General features: G+C 36.6%; 1 protein-coding gene across 8 annotated transcripts in view; it reads right to left on the reverse strand.

Moving 5' to 3' along the window:
- Positions 1-9,252, reverse strand: part of LOC124405236 (tyrosine-protein phosphatase Lar) — a 284,276-nt gene extending 275,024 nt beyond the window's left edge. For all 8 annotated transcript variants that reach the window (XM_046879963.1, XM_046879959.1, XM_046879958.1 and 5 more), the window contains exons 1-2: positions 9,037-9,252; positions 6,967-7,009 (exon numbers count right to left, since the gene is read on the reverse strand). The gene's annotated coding sequence lies outside the window, so the exon portion shown is untranslated. The remainder of the gene's footprint in view (positions 1-6,966; positions 7,010-9,036) is intronic.
- Between the last annotated feature and the right edge of the window lie 839 nt (positions 9,253-10,091).

Below are 10,091 nucleotides of genomic sequence, written 5' to 3' on the forward strand. Positions count from 1 at the left end.
TAGGTACCTAATAAAATTCCAGATATCCACCTGATACTCAGAGCCATAAAATCACACTCACGTATCCTCCGTGCATTTGTAATCCAGCATCATGCGCACACTAAACGATGTCGAATCCGCATCTCACTGACGGTATTAAGTATGTTTGGCAACACTGTCTTGTATAACATTCAATCATGGAAGTTGATCCATGGAATGAATAAGTTATAAATTTCGAACTTGGATATCAACGTGATACTTTTTTCCTCGATTCACCAATTATTCCGGATATTCAGTTTTACATAGACAAGGAAGTTTTCAGACTGCGTCGGTGACGGAATCAACATCGTCGAGTGTACGGACGTGTATACTAATAATGTAATGAAGAGCCACAGTGAAATTTTTTTTAGTGTCCCTCATGTTGCATTCAATAATGGATATATGATAGTCGGAAAAATGTTAGGTCAAATTCTTCTTTTGATGACAGAAAGTCGTAAAAACTTTATGAAAAGATTCCATTCCCAAAAATGATAGACTTAATCAACGGATTCCTCGTGGCCGGCAAGACTCGAAAGTCTAAGAATTGGAAAATTTCTGTACCTAAATACACACAACGACATATCTAAATTGCAGCAAAATCAAATTTTTGGGGCCTGATCGTTGACCGATAACACAGGCCTACGAAATATAACTTTTAATTTCCACTTAAAATAACAATGCTTTTTTAGGTATTTTAGGTATTTTGAATTCAAATATTGCGCTAGTTTTTTTACAGCATATCAAGATTTATTTTTATGCAAGTTACGCATATTTACACATTTTTGAACAATTTTTATGAAAAAATAAACTATAATTAATATTTATAAAAGTGAATTTTGAGTTATAAAATGAACAATATTATTTTCAAAGAAAACTTAAAAGACTAGATAAATCAAAAATACTGATGATATATTTTTTCACTTTTTTCAAATCTCCTGTTCAATCCTTTTCTCTTGTACAGGCCTGTGTAATTAGTGGATTGATCCATAAACAAGTCTTCGATCTTTTACTATTTTCCGAACTTATTTTTTCAAAATTTTGCTTTCAAGTCTACATCTGTGCAGTAAAACGATATACACCGACGTATACTATTTGTTTTGAAAAATCTTAACCTTTGTCTTGAGATCTTTGATGGGATCAACAATAAAATTTGAAAGTTTCGATATTTTAGATATTAAGAATAATCTAATTCAAATTTTTTGGCAAACACATGAGTTTTCACACCATTTGATAATTAACGAACCAATTGACACCGGGCTTATAGTTAACGGTAACAAGAAATTAACAAATGGTTTATTAAAACAGAGAAATAACAAGTTACAGAATTTACACGATTGATTAATGAGAGTGCAAAAGGCAAAAGAATAAAGCTAGATGCGTGTGTTACGAGAGCGTGGCGAAGACTACTAAAAAAAATATGAAAAAGTGTAGCATCCCCTGAGTCGAGGTTAATGTAAGGGTCACGTCGCGCCATAAATACCAGATGTAAGAAAATTCCAGACGCGGTCAAATTCCTGGCCCTCAACTAGCGAGGCGAAGCTTGGACACTTGAAAGTTGTAAAAGACGTTGTGCAGAAAAAGAAAAAAGGAAATAATGTTCTAAGAATTTTCTTCGCCGGCTTGCTGGTGGTGAATGACGACCACATGAATACGGCAAACATTTGTTTCTAACGAGAAACGCGATAAAAAAAAAATGAGAATCAGAGAAAAAACACTTGACGAAAATATTGATTATAATATCATTGAGAAAAGTGGATCATCAAACAAAAACCGCATTTTCTTTACCTTGGTAAGACGGCATCTTTCTAAATAACTGGCACATCTGATGAAAAGGAATTCTTGAACCAAGAGAATAGATTTTTTTGGAGTCCATTAACTTCCAGCAGCCAGGATTGGCAACCAAACGTGATTGGCAACTAAACTTTTTTGGAAATGGGAAAATACAGTTCAATTTTATCCTCATAATTCTATAAAAGTATTTTTGAAAAAAAAAAACTGATTTTCAGACTTAACTACCTTATTCGAACGAACATTTGAACGTTTAGTTGCTAATTCCAGCAGCTAGCTTCAGCCTAATTTATTTCCAATCTAGTATCCCTAATTTTTTTCAAATACGATGACTTCAATTCAACAATTTCGATTTAGTTAGTGTGTCAAAACGATTTCCATTTCAAAAAAACGTCGTCCTTGTCACGAGCGAGCGAAACTATTCATCAGAATGAAACTTTTCATCTCTTTCCAAAATTGAGTCAACTAAATATCATTTATGAAGTTGTCGAACCGCCTCTCGCTGAGTACCTACAGCCAATTATCAAAGTGCGTGAAGTAAGCGGTTTGGTACACATTTGCTTCTGAGTGCTGATCAGTCCGTGAATCTATTATATGTATACCGAAAATCCGGTTCGATCTGGTTTCGTCGCTGTTCTGCAGCTGCTAACGTCGACGGAGGGAAAGGATTATCTCCTGGTCAAGCTAGGTTCGTCCGTCGCGTTGAGCCGTGCGTTGGTGATCACTTTGCTGTGTTGGTGCTGACTATTTGCACATATGCCCACCTGTGTAGGTGGACATGTCACAGTATATTAAGATGCAAAGTCGATTTTCTCATAAAGATTAGAATATCATAGTCACATATCCATTATTTAAAGAGCCCGGAGTAATCTCGCTTTTAACTATCACCAGAGTATATTTTTCAAAAATATGAAGCTGCAATATAGGCATCCAAAGGATACATACCTTTCCAGTTTTATTCGGCAGCCATTGTTATTCGCACCTATGATATCATGCCGCACGCCATTTTATGATGCAGAATGAAATACAAAATAGCGAACAATGAACTACGAAGCACTCGGGTAAAAATGGAATGCAATTAAAAGTGACGTATCAAGCGTCACAACTACGTCAGAGCGTCGGTGTTCTTTGGTCTCCGATTAAAAATGCATAGATCGAGCAAGCCCGAAAAAGGTGAGTCGAGTTTTATCTCCGGCCCGAATTTCAACGGCAACGGTTTGCCTCGAGAGCCGTTTACAAGATGACGGGTGAACAGGTCTATATTGCAGCCGTAAGACGAGGGGATAAAGAATTTCGTTAGATCCATTCTGGAGACCCTCGGGTCGATCAGGACGAGCGGAATCTAGGTTAAATCTGGATTCAGATCAGGCTACGCGACGTTAAAAGTTGAAAGCAAACCGGAAGAGACGGACACGGACCTTGATAAGAATTTCTTAACCAGGATTGGATGAACGAGTTATCGAGAGTCACGATCATCGTAGAACCGGACGTTACCGGCTGCAGTGAACTGCCCTTCCACCAAAGGGTGAAAAGTTGAAAACGTACGTTTTCGCCTGTGTGCAAATTCAACGCGAATCCATCATTCGATTCGATTCGTTCTTCGAATGTACACACAGACGTACGTGTCCAAAATGACGCGTAAGCCCGCAGCGTTCACCCTCAGGACAGGCGGCAGAAGCGAGGCAAGGCAACCCCAACATGACATCTGTCAATCCCCCGCTTTCGGATTAGTATGAATACCTCCGCTCTGCGCAATATATATATGCGACCTGACACGGTCGGAGGAAGGAGTTTGTTACAAATAAATGAACGTTATATTTCGACTTGTGAAGAGTCGAATTATTCTTCCGTGAGATAAGCCTGGAGGTACAATTATTTCATGACTTGTTATGTGCAGTTTAGAAAAAAATATAACATCTCCTTGCGGAGAAACTATTGCGTTCTATGGAATGAAGCGTCTTTACAACATGTTTAAAAAAACTAACAACGCGTTGAGAATTTATGAATATAATGTATGAAAAATGTATGCATGAATTTGGTTTGTTATGAAATTTTTCTCACGCTATCAAAAGACGACTCGGTTTATGGTTAAATAACAATTAAAAATAGACTACAACATATAGTTATTGTATTGTCATATTGAGAAACGATTAAGATTGTCTCTTTCGTGCCCTATTCTAATGCTACTATTCAAGTCTATGAAACACAGATTATGACATCAAATTTTCATGCTAAAATACTAAATAATAATTTTACGAGAGTGAGGCGCATTTAAATGCAACTTTGAGCCTCTAGTATACGAAAGTCAACATCTTTAACTGAAATATATAAAATCTGCACATGTCCTCCGTTCGTGGTTAACAGCTGAGAATACCCGAAATCACTTACGTTCAATAAATAAATTCAGATTTTAGCTCCTTGCTTTCAACTACGGCATATTCGAGATTGAAATATGCTGTTTCTGTCTGCCAAACATAAATCACGATTTGGAATTGACAATTTTCTGTAAACTCCGTGTACACATACCTACATCAACTTATGCACGATTCTGCTTTTTTCTAATGCATATGCTTTTTGTAGACACAGAGAATCGACCCTTTTGAATTTTAAACGTTATATAGACATGAGGATTGTCATATTTGTGACGACTGAAATACATTCACTCACTATCAGTTACAGGAAAAAAGCTAATAACAATTTCCGAAGAATATAATCCGATTTGTTTTCGTCTATAGTGCTGGAGTGATATATTTGTATTTGAAAAAAAAAAACGCGACGTATCCGGCTTCGTCAAATTCAGCATTCAATCGTATACGAAACAAAGATAATGCTGAAATATTTGAAAAGTGAATTACACCGATAATACGGGTTCGTTTTCTGTATTAGTTATATACTCGTCAATAGACCTATTACACGGCAAAACGGTGTAAGTGCCAAAGTATCGAAACTACACGTTTTTACTTGAAAATTTTTGAAAAATCAATGTGCACGGCCCTGAAAAACGATGTAGTTCGTAAAAATTTAATCACGTACTTTAAAAAGCTGTATCAAGATTTTTGTTTTAAATTAATCAATGAAACTTTGGGAGAGTTTATTTGCTCTCCCGATTAATCTTAATGATGGAACCTTATACCGTTTTGTCGTACCACCCTTTATATTATAATCACCCCATACGGTTAAATGTACCACATTGCTTTCAAATTTCCGCAATATTTGAAAAGTTATTGTGGCCTTGTGCTTTCTAATACAAATAATCTGATAACTATTACAAATAAAATTTTTCTTGATGTAGATTTCTACTAGAAATAGTTACTATAGAACTGTAACTAGTTATCATGGCAAAAATATTAGAATATGAATATTAATTGTGACTCGCTTTTTCGAATTTCTCCTGCACGTATATCACGGTTGAACTGCATCCAATTGGTTGCGTACATAGAGGCTTCGACCATATCGAAACGACCTTTAGTCATCGATTCATTTACGAGCGACTTAAGTAATAAACTGATTGCAAGTCATGAATTCACGTAAGATTTACATAAAATGATACATGTGTACGTTACGTCAAGATCAATGATGATCGAAAGCACGTAAAATAATCGCGATAAGCAAACATAATTCACTGCTGCGATATGGTATCGCCAAATTCGAAAAATAATGAGAAAGAATTTTATAGCAAAGACTGGAACGAAAACACGTTTTTCTCGTTTTCGAACATCATTACTTTCAGTAGATACTGAAAAAAGACTTAGGCGACATCTGATACACACCAAAGTTAGTCGGTCTTGCCAATTGCGAACCATACGTACCCTCAGAAGACCCTCCCTTCGAGGCGAAAAAAGTTTGCGTTTATACCAGTAGCACTATCAATGGTAATCTTTTCCATGGTTGATAAGATAAAACATTTAGCATCTTCTTTCGGTCAACAATACAAAGTAAAGCACCGAAGATATGTTACCGACTGAGCTAAAGCACAGCTGGTAAGGCAGAGGGGATGAAACGCATGAAAATGAACCGGGGAACGATACACCAGAAAGGAGCCTCAAGAAATCCTACACTCGCATTTTTCGTGTTAGTTATTTAGTAGAACCCTCTGACATGAAACAGATTTTTGGAACTAACTTTCGAGGTACTCGGTCGGTAAGCGCATGTCGGTAACCGTACAAGTACTCTGCCGTATTTAGCATCACGAAAGTGAATAATACAGAACCATTAATGGAGATCAGTATTCAAAACCAAACAAACTACGAGCATCCACTCCTTCCGTGATATTAATACGATAGAATACAGATCAGTTACCGACATGCATTTACCGTCCGGGTACCTCAATAATTAGTTTCAAGAACCTATATTGGGTCAGAGAGCGCTGCTAGATCAGGAACACGAAAAATGTGAGCGTGGGCGTTCACAGGCTCCTCTACGATTGATAGCAGGCCAGAAAGCTGCACGGATAAAGTTGGTAAGGCAGGAATCTTCTTACAAAGGTTCAACGTAATGAATCTATGAAAGAATGGGAAGGAAATTTTAATACCATTGATGATAAATATGGCTAGCTTAACGGCCAAAACTTGAAAAAAAATGGTCCTTCAATTAAAGCTTGTTAAATAAATTAGTCTACTGGTAATTACAAACGTTTCAATCGTGGCTCAGACAAACTTTTTCGAGTTCAATGAGTTTGACCATGAATCAAGCCATAGCTTTGGCTGACTACTACAATAGATTGAATTGTTTTACTTTAAATCACGCTCGACGCAGTATATACGGAAGTTTAATACCCGTATGAGATCACTGGAGTTGTAACATTATTGGTTTCATCAAGGAGTAGTAGACATAACAGATAATTGTTCGATAAAGCACAAAACATCCTTGAAACCTTATTAGCTATGTGATTTATACGAGTCAGTGTTTGATAAATAAGTTTGTCTGTATCAAAAAATGAGATTTTCTAGAAGTTGGAGTTTCGATATCAGAACAACTGTTCCTAGTTCATTTTTAGGTACCACACATAACTATACAGACAATTTTACTTATCTCTGGATAGCATAATGAAGGTCGTGAGTCAATCAGACATCGTAATGGGATAATTGCGAGTGAAAAATTAGACATGAAATTAAATAGAAAGAAACATAAGAGTATGGTATGCAAGTGGCAAATACGTACCAGGCTACTTTCTTCTGAAGAATCTCAACAAACTTCTCGCACACTGTAAATAAAGGAAAGAAGACCAACATTATTATTAGAATTATAAAGTAGGTTGACACAATATTAATATGCTACATAAAATATATTTAATTGAAATAAGAAAAACGTCTTTGAATTTCAAACCACAACACGATTTTTTCAGCCACGGTCAATCAACATTTACTACACTCCCTGTAGAACCGAGTTATTAATTGATAATTCCGGTATGTTATTTTTTCATTGAATCGCAAACACTTGGATTAGGAGTAACTGTAGTGAAATGGTGTTTGATTTTGATTTGTCATAGTTCGTCATTTATATTATATTTATATAGCATTTATGTTAATAATTTTCTTGTCTAAACCTTACAGATTATGCCTTCCAGTGTCTGTTCAAATGTTGTCCGAACCAGTTTTTAGAGTACACACTACATCCATATAAATTGCAATGCGGAATTTATAAAGATTGATGCTGAATATCTGAGTGTACTTTGCAAAGGGTCAATAAACTAGGAAAAATATTACCAAATTCTAAAAATTATTCTAGAGCAATGGCTGCAAGATCATTAATCTACATCAGCACTGAAAGATTGAAGCTACGAACATTCAACAACTGACTTTCGCTGTACAGGATTTGATGCGATTCGAATCTATATATTATAAAAAACTATGGCCATTTTTTCGAAGGCACTATCTAAGTTTAAATCAACCAACCTTCACAAGCTCTATGAAACAGAGAGAAAAAAATTGGTAAATTTTTTGCATCAATTATATCATCTTTCTTTCATAAGCAAACAGCCAAGTTCAGTATAAATCTCGGGAAGATATGTATGTATTGAAAGATGTAAAGTAAAAATAGAAACATAGAGAGAAAGTAAGAGAAGAACATAACATGGGCGGTGAGGAGGAGGGAGACACAGAGAACAGTTGCTTACACATTTCATTGATCTCTACGGTGATTTGATTCATTCCATTTACATGAGAATACTGAAATTAAGAAGCCCAACGATGACCTATGATAGCCAGAATGATATGATGACCTACATAGAATGTGTATGAGAGAAAAATGATCAAATAATCAGCAAGACAAGAACCCAGATATATCTATATGAATCTCGATGTTATCACAAATCGAATTTTATTCAAACAAGAAGTGAAAACATATCTCCATTTCATTTAAAAGTCCAGTTCAAAAACTAACTAAAACTTCCGTTATACATTGTTAACCTCTATTATTTTTGTTCGCTGCGGTGTTTCGATGTCAACGACTGTGTAAAATTTGCTTCAACTGCTTTTCATGCGGACTAATAATCAAAGATATTACTCTCGATATTACTATTATAGTAGTATTCATGATATTGTTACATTGTGAGTGATGCCAACGATAACAAATAAAAACCAGAAACCAGCGGTCTAAAACTTATCGCAAATTGGACCGTATCTTTTTTTATTACATTAAATAAGCAATGAAACTGTACAGATAATACTGTTCACCGATGCGTAATAAAAAAAACATTATAACAGTGAACAAAAAAACATAAAGTACATGTATCAGAAAGCTGTGAAAGATTTCTCAAAACTGCATAATCAACGTCAACTCCAACATCAGTATATTTGCTGCTTGATTTCAAGTATACGAGTAACCGAAATTTAAAATTAACTAGAAAAAGTGGTCCTAACTCAAGCTGCGAAATGCTAGATCGACACAGAAAAAAGTGCAGCCCAAGTAGGTATTCCAAAATCCCAATGCGATGGTAGAAGAAGGTTAGGTTAAGTTAGGTTAGGTTAGGTTACATTGGCTGTCAGAGGTGAGAGTAGTCGCGTAGGGCAGCGTAGGGCCTGCAATACTAGTTTGTCGAGATCGTGGGCGCGTAGGGATTATGCAGCTGGTGCAGCTGCTTACGAAAACATAATATGTTGCTACAGAAACGCGGTTAGTGCAGAGAGAAAAAGGGGCGAAAAGATGAAAACAAAAGAAAACCGAGCGCGTCTCGTTTGTTTACAACGGTTAGGTTGGTCGGTTCGAGCGACTGTGTAGAACGAAACTCACCGATTGTTGGCTGGTGGGCTGAGGTTAGACCGGGGAAGGCAGGCGAGAAGAGTTTCAGTCCTTTCCAGTTTCATAGGCGTGACAAACGACACTCGACGCGACTATTTAGGCGTCGCACACATTTCGAATTCCGTTGAGATGAGAAAAAAAATTGTTTACGAAAAATACACATGCAAAGGCGCTCGCGGAAACGTCAGACCCAGCTCGACGTGACAGCATCGAAGACCGGCGGCCATATTGTCTCAGTGAGTGTTGCCTGCCGCGTTTCTTGACACGTGGCGCCATCTAGCGGATTTTTGCTGCAGCTTGGTACAAAATCTACGTGACCGATCGCTGCCGGCTTCATCTGTTTTCCCAGCACCCTCTGATCTAAGCCATCGCCGCCTGAGATTGTAGCAGTATAGTATGCGGTCTGTTGTACCGGCAGAGTTGAAGGAAATACCGACAGTGAATACCAGCCGCTTTTTGTTATGTTTGTTAGAAGAAGAGGGGGAATCTACTGTTATCCGCAAATAACTCAACCACGACTTCACTCATCGACAGACACTGCGAAATATTCAACGGTAGATTACCGACAAACGCACCGCACATTTGAACCGACAAGAAATATTGACCAGTGTTGGCACTTGTCTGGAAGATATGATTACAAATGATTTCTAAAACTATTTTTACTGATGAACCCAGAAATTTAGTCCTAACGCCAGAGCATCGAGTCATACAAATGACTCATACAAATGAATAAAAAAAAATTAAGTCCTACCAACGAATTTTTAGATTGGAATATGTTAGTTTTATGTTATGTCGAACTGTCGACGAGATAATTAACAAAAACCATGATTGAAATTCTCAACTGACCATACCTCGAAAAATATTGACTATAGAGAAAAACGTACCAGAAAGAGTCATAGGAAATTAAATATCTTACACATTTTTTTGACATTTTTTCAAGTCAATTCGAATTATCTATAAGTTTTTGAAACGACGGTATTTATCGATACAATTCAAGGATCTGGAATAATTCTGAAAAGTCCTGCTTCATCAAAGTTTTGAAGCTT

This window comes from Diprion similis, chromosome 4 (assembly GCF_021155765.1).
Source record: "Diprion similis isolate iyDipSimi1 chromosome 4, iyDipSimi1.1, whole genome shotgun sequence".
Classification (NCBI taxonomy): Eukaryota; Metazoa; Arthropoda; class Insecta; order Hymenoptera; family Diprionidae; genus Diprion; species Diprion similis.